The sequence below is a fragment of the Boleophthalmus pectinirostris genome, unplaced genomic scaffold, assembly GCF_026225935.1.
Source record: "Boleophthalmus pectinirostris isolate CB_2022bp ecotype Guang Dong unplaced genomic scaffold, ASM2622593v1 HiC_scaffold_14, whole genome shotgun sequence".
Classification (NCBI taxonomy): domain Eukaryota; kingdom Metazoa; phylum Chordata; class Actinopteri; order Gobiiformes; family Gobiidae; genus Boleophthalmus; species Boleophthalmus pectinirostris.
Genome location: NW_026571047.1, coordinates 30,772,215 through 30,792,551, shown reverse-complemented (window position 1 = coordinate 30,792,551; position 20,337 = coordinate 30,772,215). Strand labels below are relative to the sequence as shown.

General features: G+C 41.7%; 1 protein-coding gene across 1 annotated transcript in view; it reads left to right on the top strand.

Annotated features, from left to right (window-relative positions):
• LOC110165968 (A disintegrin and metalloproteinase with thrombospondin motifs 3) overlaps window positions 1–20,337 on the top strand; it is a 287,972-nt gene that overhangs the window by 10,909 nt on the left and 256,726 nt on the right. The gene's annotated exons all lie outside the window — the stretch shown is intronic.

Here is a 20,337-nt window from a genome sequence, read left to right as displayed (position 1 = left end):
TAAATATTATAAAAAATATATTCCTTGTAAACAGTAAACAAAACTTTTTAAAAGTAAACGACTGTAGTTTTGTGAGGTTCAGATGGATGTCGTCACAGCGGGGGGGCAGTTGTTGTCAAGGCGGTGCCTTAAAGGTTGTATGGAGGATTTTTTTTTTTGTTTAAAATTGTCATTGAAAGTTTAAAATACCGTTACAGAGACGCAGCAGCCTTGTAATTATGATGATCGAAAAAAAAAGAAAGTATGAAAATCTATCAACTGTGGACGTAGTGAGGAAAGATAAACATCAGCCAATAGAAAACGAGGCTCCCTCTTTTTCTATTGGCTGTTAGGTTGTCAGTCAAACTCCCTACATTTTTAGTGTAACTGACTCGTCGGCGCTCGGGGATTACGTGGTTTATGCAGCGGTTCTTTGAGGCTTTTTCAAACTGTAGCTTCCTTGCAATTTCGCACAAAGTTTGTTGCGATGGCGGACGAGAATCCAACGACCAGTTCGCCGCAAAAGAAAGTCCGAAGGGTCTAAAAACTGACGCGTCGGTCGCTAAAATATTTCTAGGCAGGTCACTTCAACAGTAATTCTGAACATGCACTGGATGTAAACAAATGTGATTTCTAGAGTAAAGAGGCGGGAGGAGGAGATGTTCCTACTGAAACATGCACAACATTTGAAAAAGGACGGTCGCTGTATTTCGCTTCCCTTAAAAAATCCTCTGTACAACCTTTAACTCTAAAACGCCGCGGGAAACACTGCTCCAATCACGGACGAGTTCCTTGTGAATATTAAAGAGTCGAGTCTCTGTGTAGCTGCACATGTCGTGGTGGAATATAAAGACACACAAATAGTTCAGACTCACTCGTGCACAGCTCTGCACCGAATGTCCCGCACTGAAACGGTCGACATGACGACATGTACCGTTACACTCCTCCTGGTTTGTTGTGATTCAGTTGTTTTGTGTTGGTCTATTTTTATGACATGATTTTAGATACAGGGGAAAGTTTAACTTCACTGTTTTTAGAAGAAATGTCAAATTTATGATCCACAAATATTGAACCTTCTCATTATTTGTTAGAGACACTGCAAACGTGTCATACTGTATTAATATTGTGCTTTAAAGTCCGTTAAATTTACAATGATCACATCTTTGAGGCTGAATAATGTTGATACTTTTTGAGGCTTTTGTGGATTTTTTTAATTTTCTGACTCAGACATTGAACTTTGTGTCGGTTTTAGTTTCATGTGGACAGTTGCTGTAATGACAGAAATCTGACCCATAAACCAGGACAAAACATCTACAATAAAACAGTTAAAGTTAAATCATCAGTCCACAGATCTGACCTGTAACCTGGTCTCCAACCTGTGCACTAAACCAGGACTAAACCAGGACTAAAACCAGGACTAAAACCAGGACTAAACCAGGACTAAACCAGGACTAAAACCAGGATTAAACCAGGACTAAAACCAGGATTAAATCAGGACTAAAACCAGGACTAAAACCAGGATTAAACCAGGACTAAAACCAGGATTAAATCAGGACTAAAACCAGGATTAAACCAGGACTAAAACCAGGATTAAATCAGGACTAAAACCAGGACTAAAACCAGGATTAAACCAGGACTAAAACCAGGATTAAATCAGACTAAACCAGGACTAAAACCAGGATTAAATCAGGACTAAAACCAGAACTAAACCAGAACTAAAACCAGGACTAAAACCAGGATGAAACCAGGACTAAACCAAAACTAAAGCCAGGACTAAACCAGGACTAAAATCAAGACTAAATCAGGACTAAACAAGGACTAACCCAGGACTAGACTAGAACCAAACCCAGAACAAAACTAGAACTAAACCAGGACTAAAACTAAACCAGGACTAAAAACTAAAACCAGGACTAAAACCAGACTAAACCAGACTAAACCAAACTAAAACAGGACTAAACCAGACTAAAACCAGGACTAAACCAGAACTAAAACCAGGACTAAACCAGAACTAAAACCAGGACTAAACCAGAACTAAAAACAGGACTAAACCAGAACTAAAACCAGGACTAAAACCAGGACTAAAACCAGGACTAACCCAGAGCTAAACCAGAACTAAACCAGACTAAACTAAACAGGACTAAACCAGAACTTAAACCACAACTAAAACTAGGACTAAACCAGAACTATAACCAGGACTAAAATCAAGACTAAATCAGAACTAAACCAGGACTAAAATCAGGGCTAAAATCAGGTCTTAACCAGGACTAAACCAGGACTAAACCAGAACCAAAACCAGGTCTAAACCAGGACTAAACCAGGAGTAAAACCAGGAAATAGGAGAAAATGTCACACCGAGAGATTAGAATATCGTTACATCTGTACTGACTGGCTCCTTTTTTTGTTTTTTAAATCAAATTCTTCTTTTTTTTTCTCTACATTCTCCACCTGTATTTATTTACGTAACTTTAATTTATCCATCGAGAGAAAAACCTTTCAGTGGAACGTCCTCGTTTCAGCGCACTCTCCACATTTCCATACGTCACCTCGCGCCGCTTTTATCCGCAGAAATAACCACTTATCCGACTTTTCAGTTGTGCACAGTTAGTGACATAAGAGCTGTAATAAAGAAGTCGGGGGGATTCGCACCGGCGCCGTAACACGTTCATTTGAGCGCAAGTAAATAGGCACCTGGTGGAGGGAGACGTCTGCGCGCCGCCGAAACATATAGGTCCCCCCCCCCCCCCCGGTGAACAGCAGCGCCGCGTCTGTGGAGAAACGGGCGTCCTTGAGCTGATTGGACTAAACCAGGACTAAACCAGGTCTAAACCAGGACCAAACCAGGATTAAACCAGGACTAAACCAGGACCAAACCAGGACTAAACCAGGACTAAACCAGGACTAAACCAGGTCTAAACCAGGACTAAAACCAGGACTAAACCAGGACCAAACCAGGATTAAACCAGGACTAAACCAGGACTAAACCAGGACTAAAACCAGGACTAAACCAGGACCTAAACCAGGACTAAACCAGGACTAAACCAGGTCTAAACCAGGACTAAACCAGGACTAAACCAGGACTAAAACCAGGACTAAACCAGGTCTAAAACCAGGACTAAAACCAGGACTAAACCAGGACCAAACCAGGATTAAACCAGGACTAAACCAGGTCTAAACCAGGACTAAAACCAGGACTAAAACCAGGACTAAACCAGGACTAAACCAGGTCTAAACCAGGACTAAAACCAGGACTAAACCAGGACCTAAACCAGGACTAAACCAGGACTAAACCAGGTCTAAACCAGGACTAAAACCAGGACTAAACCAGGACTAAACCAGGACTAAAACCAGGACTAAACCAGGACTAAAACCAGGACTAAACCAAAACCAGATCTAACCCAGGTCTAAACCAAGACTAAACAAGACTAAACCAAGACTAAACCAGGACTACACCAGGCTTAAACCAGAACTTAAACCAGGACTAAACCAGGTCTAAACCAGGACTAAAACCAGGACTAAACCAGGTCTACACCAGATCTAACCCAGGTCTAAACCAAGACTAAACCAGGTCTAAACCAGGACTACACCAGGCTTAAACCAGAACTTAAACCAGGTCTAATTCAGGTCTAAACCAGGTCTAAACCAGGGTTAAACCAGGTCTAACCAGGTCTCTAAACCAGGACTTAAACCAGGTCTAATCCAGGTCTAAACCAGAACTTCAGGTCATGCAGTAATATCCCCACGGAAACCGGCCCCTCAGAGGAAATGTTTCTTAGTCCAGCTCGTACATCAGGACCAAATATTTGGAGGTTTTGTGGAGAGCGTTTGACTTTTATCCTGATGTTACTGTTCTTCCTGTGCATGAAGCTCACAGATCTGTGCTTTAATGCTCCAGAGAAGAGCTCTTGACCTGATTATGAACAATTGAAGCCACTTAAAAGCCCCATGCCCAATGTTTTCCCGCATATATGTGATAAAATGAGTCTCGTCCCAGTACAGATGGATTGTATAAGCAGCTCTTGAGCTCAAAATTACTCTGTTCTGTTTTACATTTAATCATAACAAACTTTCATAGTGAACTTTTAAAGACTAAGTGTTATTTTAGAACTATAGACAAGAATAAGTTTGTACATCACCTCAAATGTTAAAGAGACAGTTTTGGACTTTTGTCTAACGTCATATTTTTGCTCTGAAATCTTTGACATTTTACCTTTTATAAAACTTTACATTTATTTAACAGAAATATCAACTTTTATCCAGCAAACTCTAACACAGTGACTGAAAGTATTCGCATTGTTGGTCTAAACCAGGTCTAAACCAGGTCCAAACCAGGTCTAAACCAGGACTCTAAACCAGGTCCAAACCAGGTCTAAACCAGGTCTAAACCAGGTCTAAACTAGGACTAAACTAGGTCCAAACCAGGTCTAAACTAGGACTAAACCAGGTCTAAACCAGGTCTAAACCAGGTCTAAACCAGGTCTAAACCAGGTCTAAACCAGGTCTAAACCAGGTCTAAACCAGGTCTAAACCAGGTCTAAACCAGGTCTAAACCAGGTCTAAACCAGGACTAAACCAGGTCTAAACCTAAAACCAGGTCTAAACCAGGTCTAAACTAGGACTAAACTAGGTCCAAACCAGGTCTAAACTAGGACTAAACCAAGTCTAAACCAGGTCTAAACCAGGTCTAAACCAGGTCTAAACCAGGTCCAAACCAGGTCTAAACCAGGTCTAAACCAGGTCTAAACCAGGTCTAAACTAGGCTAAACCAGGTCTAAACCAGGACTTAAACCAGGACTTAAACTTGGTCTTAAACGAGGTCTAATTCAGGTCTAAACCAGGACTGAACCAGATCTAAACCAGGACTTAAACTTGGGCTTAAACCAGGTCTAATTCAGGTCTAAACAAGGACTAAACCAGATCTAAACCATGATTTAAATCAGGTATCATTCAGGTCTAAATCAGGTGTAAACCAGTTCTAACCCAGGTCTAACCCAAGTCTAAACCAGGACTTAAACTAGGACTTAAACCAGATCTAATTAAGGTCTAAATCAGCTCTAACACAGTTCTAACCCAGGTCTAACCTAGGCCTAAACCAGGTCTAAACCAGGTCTAAACCAGGTCTAAACCAGGCCTAAACCGGACGTTAAACCAGGAACAATGGTGTATTATTGACAGAGAATCAGAAAGTGCGCTGTTAGCATCTGGTCTCTGAAAGTTTAAAGCTCTAAACTCCCTGTCCCTGTGAGTCATCAGGATTTTCAGAATGTTATCGAAACTAGATCCTCATTTTTTGCAGGTATTGATGCTGAAAAAGTCCCGTTCACAGGACAGAAATGAACCTTTCCTGAAGCTTTACAATGATCTTGAGCCGAGTATCAAGTCCATTCCTCGGTGTTGACATTGACATTTGAGTTTAGGTTAGTGGGTCAGTGGAGCCGCTCGTCGGTCCTTATATCACTCTCTTAATTTAGTCCCTTCAGTTCATTGACTCTGTTGAACTCCTCATGTTCTTTCTCTTAAAGGGATAGTTCAGGTTTTTTGACATGAATCTGTATGGCATCCTTGTGAGCAGTGTGGCGCATCTACACTGACTTTACCTCCGAAAGCGTCCGGTGAGCCGAGATACTGGCCGGTTTTGGTGCTGAGGAAAGTAGTTCGGCAAGTTGTCTGGGGACAGTCTAATAAAGCGTTTTTCTTCTCAAAACAACATGTGTTAAAAAGAGTGATACATTTGCACCACAAAACCATCGTCCTCTAAAAAGTCAGACCTCATAATCACTTGGCGCTATTTTCTCTCCGTACGTATCACTCCGCGCACGGATCCATCATTTTCTTCAGTTGTTCGGCGGTGTTTACTTGTTGAGACCGGTGACGTCGCGACGCGAGAGACCTAATGTCAGAGCTAGCGTGATAGGTATATAAGCTTGTATAAGATACATAACTATGTATCTAAAAAATGGTGCGAACTTGCGATTTTCCGGGCTGTAACAACAAAAGTCTGTCTGAATCTCTGCACAAATTTCACCGTTTTCCTGTAACAGACGTATATTCGGGTTCAAACAGATCTCCCATCAGCTCTGTGCTAAAATCAATTTCTTCATCATCGGTGTCGTAATCAGACATGTTGTTGCTGACATTCCGAGCAGTAAACAAAGTGAAATAGGCGCTGCTGTCACCTGGCGGCCGTGCGCAGTGATACGTACGGAGAGAAAATAGCGCCAAGCGATTATGAGGTCTGACTTTTTCAGAGGACGGAGGTTTTGTGGTGCAAATGTATCACTCTTTTGAACACATGTTGTTTTGAGAAGAAAAACGCTTTATTAGACTGTCCCCAGACAACTTGCCGAACTACTTTCCTCAGCACCAAAACCGGCCAGTATCTCGGCTCACCGGACGCTTTCGGAGGTAAAGTCAGTGTGGATGCATCACACTGCTGACGGGGATGACACACAGATTCATGTCAAAAAACCTGAACTATCCCTTTAAAGTAATTAGACCTCTTATTCTCGAGAGGAAGCATCAACGGGCTGATGTAATGTTGTCCATGTTTACCACCTGGTTTGATTTTGCTTCTTTAGATAGAAACTTTTCATTCTTTGTGGTGACATCGCACTAGGGGTGTTCTACATGAACCCTTAAATCTCCTAAAAGCCTAAAAATACCCATAAAGCTTTTTCGAACACTTTAGTATCAATATGTAACTGCTTAAGACGTGACTACGCAGTTTTCTTATGGTTTTGTGGTGGAAAAAGGACGATGGGTGAGTTTTTAGTACCGTATTTTTCGAACTATAAGGCGCACCGGATTATAAGGTGCATTAAGCGAAATAAACGGACGACACTCGAGACCAGAGGTGGAGATTTACAAGTTGTGGCTTCGGCTCATGTCAGACTTAAGTCACTATTTTTAGAACTTGATACTTGACTTGATAAAACCGACTAAGACTTGGGACTCGACTTGACTTGAGAAGACTTGGGAATAGGGCTGAATGTATAGAGGTATAGACCTGGTTCAGTCCTGGTATAGTCCCGGTTCAGTCCTGGTATAGACCCGGTTCAGTCCTGGTATAGTCCTGGTTCAATCCTGTTATAGACCTGGTTCAGTCCTAGTATAGACCTGGTTCAGTCCTGGTATAGTCCTGGTTCAGTCCTGGTATAGTCCCGATTCAGTCCTGGTATAGACCTGGTTCAGTCCTAGTATAGACCTGGTTCAGTCCTGGTATAGTCCTGGTTCAATCCTGTTATAGACCTGGTTCAGTCCTGGTATAGTCCTGGTTCAGTCCTGGTATAGTCCCGGTTTAGTCCTGGTATAGACCCGGTTCAGTCCTGTTATAGTCCCGGTTCAGTCCTGGTATAGACCCGGTTCAGTCCTGGTATAGTCCCGGTTCAGTCCTGGTATAGACCCGGTTCAGTCCTGGTAGACCCGGTTCAGTCCTGGTATAGTCCCGGTTCAGTCCTGGTATAGACCCGGTTCAGTCCTGGTATAGTCCCGGTTCAGTCCTGGTATAGTCCCGGTTCAGTCCTGGTATAGACCCGGTTCAGTCCTGGTATAGTCCCGGTTCAGTCCTGGTATAGACCCGGTTCAGTCCTGGTAGACCCGGTTCAGTCCTGGTATAGACCTGGTTCAGTCCTGGTATAGTCCTGGTTCAATCCTGTTATAGACCTGGTTCAGTCCTGGTATAGTCCCGGTTCAGTCCTGGTATAGTCCCGGTTTAGTCCTGGTATAGACCCGGTTCAGTCCTGTTACCCGGTTCAGTCCTGGTATAGACCTGGTTCAGTCCTGGTATAGTCCCGGTTCAGTCCTGGTATAGACCCGGTTCAGTCCTGGTAGACCCGGTTCAGTCCTGGTATAGTCCCGGTTCAGTCCTGGTATAGTCCCGGTTCAGTCCTGGTATAGACCTGGTTCAGTCCTGTTATAGACCTGGTTCAGTCCTGGTATAGACCCGGTTCAGTCCTGGTATAGTCCCGGTTCAGTCCTGTTATAGACCTGGTTCAGTCCTGTTATAGACCTGGTTCAGTCCTGTATAGTCCCGGTTTCCTGTTATAGACCTGGTTCAGTCCTGTTATAGACCTGGTTCAGTCCTGTTATCCTGGTTCAGTCCTGGTATAGTCCTGGTATAGTCCTGGTTCAGTCCTGGTATAGTCCCGGTTCAGTCCTGGTATAGTCCGGTTCAGTCCTGGTATAGTCCTGGTATAGACCTGGTTCAATCCTGTTATAGACCTGGTTCAGTCCTGGTATAGTCCTGGTTCAGTCCTGGTATAGACCTGGTTCAGTCCTGGTATAGACCTGGTTCAGTCCTGGTATAGACCCGGTTCAGTCCTGGTATAGACCTGGTTCAGTCCTGGTATAGACCTGGTTCAGTCCTGTTATAGACCTGGTTCAGTCCTGGTATAGTCCTGGTATAGTCCTGGTTCAGTCCTGGTATAGTCCCGGTTCAGTCCTGGTATAGTCCCGGTTCAGTCCTGGTATAGTCCTGGTATAGACCTGGTTCAATCCTGTTATAGACCTGGTTCAGTCCTGGTATAGTCCTGGTTCAGTCCTGGTATAGACCTGGTTCAGTCCTGGTATAGACCTGGTTCAGTCCTGGTATAGTCCCGGTTCAGTCCTGGTATAGTCCTGGTATAGACCTGGTTCATCCTGTTATAGACCTGGTTCAGTCCTGGTATACCTTAGACCTGGTTAGTCCTGGTATAGACCTGGTTCAGTCCTGGTATAGACCTGGTTCAGTCCTGGTATAGTCCTGGTTCAGTCCTGGTATAGACCTGGTTCAGTCCTGGTATAGTCCCGGTCAGTCCTGGTATAGACCCTGGTTCAGTCCTGTATAGACCCGGTTCAGTCCTGTATAGACCCGGTTCAGTCCTGGTATAGTCCTGGTTCAGTCCTGGTATAGTCCTGGTTCAGTCCTGTTATAGACCTGGTTCAGTCCTGGTATAGTCCTGGTTCAGTCCTGTATAGTCCTGGTTCAGTCCTGGTATAGTCCTGGTTCAGTCCTGGTATAGTCCTGGTTCAGTCCTGGTATAGTCCTGGTTCAGTCCTGGTATAGACCTGGTTCAGTCCTGGTATAGTCCCGGTTCAGTCCTCTATAGTCCCGGTTCAGTCCTGGTATAGACCCGGTTCAGTCCTGGTATAGTCCCGGTTCAGTCCTGGTATAGTCCTGGTTCAGTCCTGGTATAGTCCCGGTTCAGTCCTGGTATAGACCCGGTTCAGTCCTGGTATAGACCCGGTTCAGTCCTGGTATAGTCCTGGTTCAGTCCTGGTATAGACCCGGTTCAGTCCTGGTATAGTCCTGGTTCAGTCCTGGTATAGACCTGGTTCAGTCCTGGTATAGTCCTGGTCAGTCCTGGTATAGACCTGGTTCCTGGTATAGACCGGTTCAGTCCTGTTATAGACCCGGTTCAGTCCTGGTATAGTCCTGGTTCAGTCCTAGTATAGTCCCGGTTCAGTCCTGGTATAGACCCGGTTCAGTCCTGGTATAGACCCGGTTCAGTCCTGGTATAGACCTGGTTCAGTCCTGGTATAGACCTGGTTCAGTCCTGGTATAGTACCCGGTTCAGTCCTGGTATAGACCCGGTTCAGTCCTGGTATAGACCCGGTTCAGTCCTGGTATAGACCTGGTTCAGTCCTGGTATAGACCCGGTTCAGTCCTGGTATAGACCTGGTTCAGTCCTGGTATAGACCCGGTTCAGTCCTGGTATAGACCCGGTTCAGTCCTGGTATAGACCTGGTTCAGTCCTGGTATAGACCTGGTTCAGTCCTGGTTCAGTCCTGGTATAGTCCCGGTATAGACCTGGTTCAGTCCTGGTATAGTCCTGGTTCAGTCCGGTTCAGTCAATATCGGGAATAGTTACAGAATCATCCTGCATAATAATAATAATAATACTTATATAGGACATTTGTTATGCATCATTGACTTGAGTGTTTTCAGCTCAGGTCCTTGAGAAATCGAGTAGGTGCGCGGTGTTAAGATGAGAGACACTTAAAGGAGAACTGTACAACTGCGTCTGAAAAACACTACTGATAATTAATTACCAATATGGTTCGCTTTTTATTCGTACAGGGACAGAAACCAAGACTGAAGTCGCAGGAAAGATGCTGGTGCAGGTTTCAGCACAAACGCTCATTTACACCTGTGTCCCTGAGCAGGTTGGTGGAAATACTAAAATTCAGATTCAGTGTATAGAGAACCTGCAGTCACGTTTTTGTTTTGGCCGCCATATTGATGGTAGGTAGTAGGGATGGGCATGATTAATCAATTAATCGATAATTGATCATTAAGAATTTCATCGATTACGTTAATTTGAATCGACAAACCGAATGTAGGTTGCTGTGTGTAGCGTGACCAAACAGGGTCTGTACATGTGTCTCTGCACTCAGAAGGAGCGAGACACAAACAGTCAGTCCACCTGCAACGTACCAAAGCACAAATGTGTATTTAATGATGATTTGTACAAGAAATTCCACGCTTTCCATTGCGTTCGGGACAAGTGTGAGTCCATGTGCACAGTGTACAAAGCAGCACATATGTTTCAGTGTCCAGTGGGAAAAAGTTTTACCAGGTGAGAGTCGCGCAATGTGGATGACGAGTCCCCACCTCCCTCCCCCCGTACGGCTGTCCTGGTTTTGACAAACGCAAATCTGGTCACACTGACCTGTATTCCACTGAGTCATGTCTTTTAATCCGACAGAAATTGAACCGCATCAGCGACACAAGAGCTGTAGTTTTATCTTTGCTTAGTTTATGCAAATTAGTGATGCGGTTTTAAGTTTTGTTTCTGTGAGAGTTGAACAAAGCTGCATTAAACACATTATAATGTCAAACAGGCTGATGTGGCTCTAGAGTCGTTACGGTTTATATGTCGTAAAGTTGAATTTATTTATGCAGATTAGTGCAGATAGTAATAATAATGATGATCATTTTAATATAAAAACGTTTTATAAGGTGCATTAAGCGAAATAAACGGACGACACTCGAGACCAGAGGTGGAGATTTACAAGTTGTGGCTTCGGCTCATGTCAGACTTAAGTCACTATTTTTAGGACTTGATACTTGACTTGATAAAACCGACTAAGACTTGGGACTCGACTTGACTTGAGAAGACTTGGGAATAGGGCTGAATGTATAGAGGTATAGACCTGGTTCAGTCCTGGTATAGACCCGGTTCAGTCCTGGTATAGTCCCGGTTTAGTCCTGGTATAGACCCGGTTCAGTCCTGGTATAGTCCCGGTTTAGTCCTGGTATAGACCCGGTTCAGTCCTGGTATAGACCCGGTCAGTCCTGGTATAGACCCGGTTCAGTCCTGGTATAGACCCGGTTCAGTCCTGGTATAGACCCGGTTTAGTCCTGGTATAGTCCCGGTTCAGAGTCGTTACGGTTTATATGTCGTAAAGTTGAATTTATTTATGCAGATTAGTGCAGATAGTAATAATAATGATGATCATTTTAATATAAAAACGTTAATGATTAATCGATAATCGATCGATAATTCTTCCGACGATCGATTAAGAAAATTTCATCAAATGCCCATCCCTAGTAGGTCGCATTCTAGTAACTTGGCTTGTCTGTGGTCGGGTCATACATTCCCCGATTTATGGCAGGAAAGTGTGTGAAATTAACCCATCACACCCCCTAAAAAGCCTCAAAAACCCACCCCACAAAACCATACGGACCTGGACAGGGTCAGCCCGATGTTCCCGATGTTCCTTCAATTGGGAAAGGTTTCTATGTTCCCTGTTAAAACCGTGGGCCGTCCTCATTTCAAGTTATCACCATGAACTCATAAAACAGCAACATGTAGAACTTTGTACGAACTCACTGCACCCGCAAACCTCTGAGTTCGGGTAACAGCAGCAGCCAACAGCTCTAAAGACTCACCGCAGCTCAAAACCCCTCAGGACGGGCTTCGGGGCAATGTTCCCTCAAATTTTTCATATGTCTGGGCATAGAGACAACCTCCGTGAGCACACTGAGGACCACTGTGAGCCACACACCAGCATCACACCTGGGATCATAGCAAGTTTCATGGCTTATTAAAAGAATCAAATTACAACAGCAATTTCCATTAGTTTATTTTTAATATAACTCGTTTGGCCCACTTAAAATGAAAAAGACAAAAACTGTTGATTGAAAATTGTTGTCATGAGATTTTGTAGTATGTTATGTGAGAGTCCAGCTTTGGCCGAGGTCGGTGAGGTCCAGTTTTGGCCCAGGTGAGGGTCTTGCTCTGGAAGAAATGAGACAGATATACACCTTTCAGACATAACATTTTGTTCACATTAAAACATTCACATTTTCCACAATGACGTGTGCTGTCGCTTGTGTCTTTTATTAGCATTTCTACTACCAATAAATGATCTACTCATAATAGAATTTAATGATTAATATCCATAAATAAAACATCTTAATAAGTCTCACTAGAATATGCACAAATTTGACTTAAATTTTACCTTATTTTTCACGTCCATCCTTCTCGCTTCTCCAGTGGTTGTACACTTTGTCCAGGTCGATGCTCCGTCTGCTTCTTGCTTTGACTTTATGCGCATCAGCAGTTTCACCGCTTGTTCTTCTATTTGCACATATTCCGACAGCCATTCCATCTTAAAAGAGCCGTATTTCTTTTTTACTTTGGTTTGGTGAGTGGACGTATCACATTCGCTGCCCGTTCGTTTCGCCATGATAAGGGGTTAGCATTAGCGTCACTTATTATTGTTATACAGCACGTGTGGGCAGAGCACGTGTGCAAGTACTGTCATCGCCGTGACTGGCTGTGTAGCGTAATTGCATCGTATCATATGATTGGCTGGACACACGTCACTCACTGAGTTACACAGCAAAATGATAGAGGAAAAAAACTGTGATAGATCTAATTCATTTGCAGTGCGCTGCATAGGTTTTCTTGTGCGCTGAGAGTGTGCGAGCAGTGCGCAATTGCCAAGTTACACAGCTTAGAGGGAACATTGGTTGAGGGTCTGGTTCTTGGTCTTGTGCCATCCTCCGAGCGCGTTGGTCACATGGTCCAGATGCTCCGTCCTCCATGTACTGATCCCAGACGGGGACCAGCAAGACCAATGCGCAATGGACTGGGTTCGAGCAGTTCCGTGCCGTCGTCTGCGCGTCCGGGCTGGCTGCTCCAGGCCGAGACACCTAACATCACTCCCCGCTCCAACTCCTCTGAGCCCGGCCTGAACCAGAGCTGCTCCCGCTGGGTCAGGACTCTGGTTTGGTTCTAGTCCGACTGTAGCATTTCTCACATGAGGCCAAATGCAGTTCATTTTATAGTCTTCCTCAGAGTGGTCACGTAATGTTGCTGTGACATGTCCGGTCAGCTGATTTATATGGATTTTGCCGCTGTCTTCCTACCGGTAAAGGCAGGACGACAGCGCCATCTGCAGTCCGACTTCCTCAGGACAGTATCCCAGGTGTGTGAGAGTAAAATAACATAAAATTAATCTCACTGGACTATAAGGCGTGTTCAGTTTAGGCTGTCTGTGGCGTCCACCGTGCTGTCCACCGTGCTGTCTTTTTTCACATTTGAGTCTGTATTATTTGGAGATGAGGACCACCCGAATAGGCGAGTTTCAGCTGACGTCATTGTTATTAAAAGCCAACAATGAAACTCGCCTATATTTACGAGTATTTGTCACACTGATGGCAGCTCCACTTGCCTCGTCTGTCGGCTTCAACTGGAATCTGATACAACTGAACCCGTGTCTTTATCTCTCTGCCGATTACAGCTCTGTGCGCAACACTTTCCCAGCATTTGTCTTAATGTGAAAATTAAAGAAATGACTTGAAAACGTGTTAACTTTACAGTGGCGGTCTATTGGCGGTCTGGCTCGCTGGACCAGAAGTGGATCAGGGCCAAATTTGACCAAAATAAATTAAAACAGATAATACTTAGGGTTACAGAGTTTAAATCCTATTCCTAAAACAACATACACCAGACACGCAACCACATGCACTCTTGGCCTCTTTCACCCCGTGTCGAGGCCCAACATACGCACACACACATTTTACATTCAATCATTCAAATCACATTCAGCCCTAATGTGCACAAACTTGTTTAGAGATCAGTCACTTCTTTGTCAGACGTACAAACATTTGAAAACGTGTGCAGGTTTTGAATCTCTGTTGGCAAATTATTACAGTGACTCAGAGCAACAGAGGAAACAGAGGATTTGGTGAGTGCGGTCATTCTTATCATGAATCTTAACCACACGTTTATACGGTGATTCAACAGGTTTCAAGGCTGTTTTGTGCCTGCGATCAGCTCATCAAACGGGACAGGAAAAGTGACATGATCATGGGATTAAAATACATGAGCGAGGCCTCCGTGGGCAGTGACCCTTTTATATGTCTGAAATTTGAGAAGTTAAATTTGAGGGAGTTAAGAGTTTTTTGTGTGATTTTTAAAAGTTAAAGTTGAATCTAAAGTGACAGCCAAGCAAGTAAATTCACTAACTTTTTTAATAATCTCATCCTTTATAAAATTATATGAGCAATTTGTTAATTTGCACTAAAATAAAATACATGGCAATAGTCTTATTTGCTTTTAATGCCAAACAGACTCTGAGCCAGGCTGCCACCTTTCTCATTTCAGTTCTTAGTCTCTTCTCTTCCTCACTTGCCTTTTTTCCATGGGTGAATACGTCAGTGAGGGGAGGTCATTCATGTATAGACTAAAAAGCAGAGGCCCGAGGATGGAGACCTGCGGCGCCCACATCGTGCAGTTTTAGGGCCTGTTCACACAACAACGTTTTTTGATCGAAATGGTGAAGTTTGTATTCAGTTTGTCCTTTCGTCCACACGGAGCTGGCGTTTCGGGTGGGGGAAAACGGTGTTTTTTGAGAACGGGTTCCGGAGTGGAGAAATCTGAGAACGCCGGCGTTGCGTTGTTGTGTGGACAAGCAAACCGCAGCTTTTGGAAAACGATGATGTTGCGACCCCGTCATCGCCAGTGTCCTCCAATGCAGCCCTCGAATTAGCCCCCGTGGGCTGCAAGAGCGTTGCAGAAATGTGACAGGTGTAGCCCACGGAGCCGCTTCCGTCGCCCAGCAACCGAGACACGCTGCTAGCACTAATGCTAACAACACGCACACAGAACAATAACAAAGATTATGCACTGGTAATTAAACTGTTGGATTTATGGATTTATGAAAACTTATGTTTAACTTTTGCAAAACAAAACGGCTGTACGGCTATATAAACGGCTTTCTGGGATACATCTAAAATAGGCAAAATTACCTTAAAATAAAAATAAATAAATAAATAAACTGTGATGAAATATGTATTATTAAATGTTAATATCAGCACCACATACAGGCGTGGCATATGTATTACATAGTTTTCAGTCAGTGCTCCGTTCCGTCGTCTGGACTTGAATATTTATTGATCTGACACGTGTGTGGACGCGTCAGATCAATACATTTTTTTTCACCCCGTAAAAAAAAAAATCCAGGAGCGTTGTCGTGTGGACGTAGTCTTAGAAAGAGGATAAGGTGTTTGCTCTCACACATTATTGTCTCCCCCTCAGGAACGATGCAAACCAGTCTACTGCAGATTGTGATAATCGAAAATGTCCTATTTTAATGAGAACAGTACTGTGGCTCACAGTGTCTTGTGCAAGTCAAGGAAGCTCCAATTATTCCACCCTGGTCTAGACTTGATTTTATTTCTTCAAGGAAGTAGCAGCAGCAATAAATGACTGAATTATATATTAAAGGGTCCATATTACACTATTTTCTGATCTGTTATAATGTTGTTTCCTCCTCACAAACAGACCTGGAGTCCTATTTTGTTTCCTTCACACCCATAATTATGACTTTTAAACTCATAATTATGACTTGTAAACTTGTAATTATGACTTTTAAGCTCATAATTATAACTTTTAAACTCATAATTATGACTATCTGTGAGGCTTTTATTTTTTATTTACTGGCGGAAATGGGCTTCCATAAGTATCAGCTGATATCGGCTAATCTTTAAAGTTGTCAAAATCAGTGTTGAAACTAAAATCGTTGTATTCCTACTTGAAAACTACCACTTCTGACATCACAAGGTGGAACAGAACATTTTGAGCTTTGGAGATGTAAACAGACGATAATAAAAGATTACTTAAACACGTGTGAATGGAGCAAAACTCATCTCCAGGTATATTATTGCGGCGATAACAACATTCTAACATGACTTAAAGCTCACAAGAGTCCCTTTTGCGTACTTTAAACCACTTTAGTTAGCCTACTTAGCGATATCGCATATGGTCACACAAGCAGACATAGTGTTCTTTTCGTACAGTAGCAGCTGTTGTCAGTAAAGCTATAGAAAAAAAAAAAAACAGCCATAATTCATAGCAGTAAAAAGGTTAACTATTTCAACAATGTAATGTATGGAACAGGTTGGGTCCATATGTCAGAGCAGATGTGGAGAGATTAGCATAGAGGTTTGCGTAGCGTAGCCAGAGCGCACACAGGCTGGACTAAAAAATGAAAATGTAAGAAGTTTAGGCCACTATAAAGCAAAAAGTTAATATTATACAGAGATGTAAGGTTCTATATTAGGCAAAATTGACTTTTGTGAGCTTTAAGTCGTGTTAAAATTTTGTTTCCGTATCAAAAACTCACCTGGAGTTGTGTTTTGTTTCAGGTCACCGTATTTTAATAAGAAGTAACAGACCTAGCATGACTTAGCATTAGCTTTAGCATATTCGGTAACACTTCATAACAACTACACCTTATTTAGCCTTAATAAAGCATGAACAAAGGCTTAATTAATAATGAACAAAGACTTAATTAATAATGATTCACGCTTAGTAACTACTTAATTACTACCTGAATTAGCACTTGCACTTAATTTGCCTGTGCTGTAAATTTGTTACTCATAATTATTTCATACTTAATTACTCATGAACTAAACATTTGAGCATTTATTAATCATTAGTAAGATATGTGAGAATAATTTACTAATAATGCAATACAATGATAATTCAGGCAGCTGTTATCTGTTAGTTAAGTCTTTTTGAGAGCTTTTCTAAAGTGAAGACGAATTATCCTTTATTAAACATTTACTAAGCGTGAATCATTATTAATTAAGTCTTTGTTCATTATTAATTAAGTCTTTATTCATGCTTTATTAAGGCTAAATAAGGTGTAGTTATTATAAAGTGTTACCGCATATTCACGATCAGAGAGGATTTCAGTTTGCTGCTACTATAATTTAAACATTCTTTATTACACAAAATTGACTCCTGTGAGAATAAAGTCGTGTTAAAATGTTGTTTCCTCATCAAAAATAGACCTGGAGTTGTGTTTTGTTTCAGGTCGCCGTATTTTAATAAGAAGTAACAGACTTAGCATGACTGCAGTTAGCATTAGCCTTAGCATATTCACTATCAGAGAAGGTTTCAGTGCACTAATATTATAATTAAATGTTCTTTATTACACAAAATTTACTCTTATGAGCTTCAAGTTGTGTTAGAATGTTGTTAACTCATCAAAAACAGACCTGCAGTTGTGTTTTGTTTCAGGTCGCCGTATTTTAAAAAGAACAGACCTAGCATGAGTTAGCATTAGCTTTAGCATATTCACTATCAGAGAGGATTTCAGTGCGCCACTACTATAATTTAAATGTTCTTTATTACACAAAATTGACTCTTGTGAGATTAAAGTTGTGTTAAAATGTTGTTTCCTTATCAAAAATAAACCTGGAGTTGTGTTTTGTTTTGGCTCACCCTATTTTAATAAAAAGTAGTAGACCTAACATGACTGCGGTTAGCATTAGCTTCAGCATTTAGCATATTCACTATCAGAGAGGGTTTCAGTGCTCGACTACTAAACTTACATGTTCAATATTGCACAAAATTGACTCTTGTGAGCTTTAAGTCATGTTAGAATGCCGTTAACTCACTCTGTTTTAATAAGAAGTAAGAGACCTAGCATTAGCTTTAGCATATTCACTGTCAGAGAAGGTTTCAGTTCGCTACTACTATAATTTAGTCCAGGGGTGTCAAACTCATTTTGGTCCTGGGGGCCGTATCCAACCAACTTTGATCCCAAAGGGGCTGGATCAGAAAACTCATGTCATATAAACCCCAAAAATAACAATAAGTTCAAATATTTGTGCAGAGAAACACAAATCTATTACAGAAATCTTTTTTAATTGATGAACTCTTTCTTTTACAAAATATTATAATATTATAAACAACCTGAAACTTTAAGAAAAATGCCATTTCAACACAAAGTTTTAACATTAACTTGTATGCAAAAAGGAAGAAGTCAATTTTTCTTGGAAAATCCTGCACTCGGCTCCACTTTTCTCATTTTTGACATTTTTCTGATGAGGGTGTCACGGTCAACAGTCAAAACGATCGTCCTTTAAGAGCGTTTGGAAAGAGACAAGTCTTCATTTGTGCTGCTCTGGTGGGAGGGGCCACGTACAGAGACGCTGGAGACGCTGCTGTGATAAACACCACAGAAAATTAACAATATTTTAATAGAAAATATAATTAAAATATTTTAGTAGAAAATCACCCAAGGGCCACATTAAAGGTCTTGGAGGGCCAGATCTGGCCCCCGGGCCTTATGTTTGACACCTGTGATTTAAACATTCTATATTACACAAAATTGACTCTTGTGAGATTAAAGTTTTGTTAAAATGTTGTTTCCTCATCAAAAAACAGACCTGGAGTTGTGTTTTGTTTCGGGTCACACTATTTTAATAAGATGTAACAGACCTAGCATCAGTTAGCATTAGCCTTAGCATATTCACTATCTGAGACGGTTTCATTGCGCTACTACTATAATTTAAATGTTCTTTATTACACAAAATTGACACTTGTGAGATTTAAGTCATGTTATAATGTTGTTACCTCCTCAAAAACAGAAAATGAAACAGAAAACATACACCAAAGTTCATGTCAGAGGGGTCAGACTTGAGTCACTATTTTTAGGACTTGGGACTTAACTTGATAAAACGGACTCGGGATTCGACTTGGGATTTGACTCGGACTTGAGCTCTGTGACTTGAGAAAACTTGATGCTTCTCCTAAAAAAATATATGTTTTTAGAAAATACTTTTCTCTTTACAGTTGATAAATGCAGTGTTTAATTTTACAGGAACAAACTGGAACATGTCCGTCCCACTTTTTTATTTGTTACTCTGGACGTAACTGAAGTACTCTGAGATAGTATCCTCAAATGTACTACAGTAATAACAGTACAATACAGCAAAACAGGGGGAACTACATAGAACTACATGATAAAATAACTGTTCTTTAGCACTTTTAAATCTTAATTATTTCTGTTCTGAACGTAATGATTCACACTTAGATCTTGTCAAGACATTTAAAAAGGAAAAATTAGGATTTATACAACTCTTATATAAATACTCATAAATAAATATACCATGACTTTTTAAGTACAATTTAGTTTACAATTCATGTAAACTGCAAAAATCTAAGCAGAGGTGTCCAGACATTTTTCATCAAGGGCCACATATCTAAACACAGACGAAGTGGAGGACTCATCGAGGCCGAATACAGTGAATAATTGAAATATGTGCATGTTTAACACGTTAGAATGAACCATCATCAGTCTTTATTCATGCTAAGATCCTTGAAACCACACACTAAATATTAAATATCAGCTTTACCAAGGGAGATTTTCTAAAAACAGTAAAAAGTAAAATTTTAATTGATGCAAGGTAATTTGGGCCGATTCACCTGTAAGCCTGAGGGCCAAGAAAAATGTGTCTGAGGGCCGCATTTGGCCCACGGGACATAGTTTGGACATGCCTGGTTTAAAGACTTGAAATGACTTGAAGCTCAAAGCAAATGTCTTGGACTTGACTTGAACTTCAGACTTACTTGAGACTTGCAAAACAACAACTTGGTCCCACCTCTGATTCTTGTAGGTCAGGGGTGTCAAACTCATTTAGGTCCGGGGGCCGTATCCAACTTACTTTGATCCCAAAGGGGCCGGATCAGAAAACTCATGACATATAAACCCCAAAAATAACAATAAGTTCAAATATTTGTGCAGAGAAACACAAATCTATTACAGAAATCTTTTTTAATTGATGAACTGTTTCTTTTACAAAATATTATAATATTATAAACAACCTGAAACTTTAAGAAAAATGCCATTTCAACACAAAGTTTTAACATTAACTTGTATGCAAAAAGGAAGAAGTCCATTTTTCTTGGAAAATCCTGCACTCGGCTCCACTTTTCTCATTTTTGACATTTTTCTGATGAGGGTGTCACGGTCAACAGTCAAAACGATCGTCCTTTAAGAGCGTTTGGAAAGAGACAAGTCTTCATTTGTGCTGCTCTGGTGGGAGGGGCCACGTACAGAGACGCTGGAGACGCT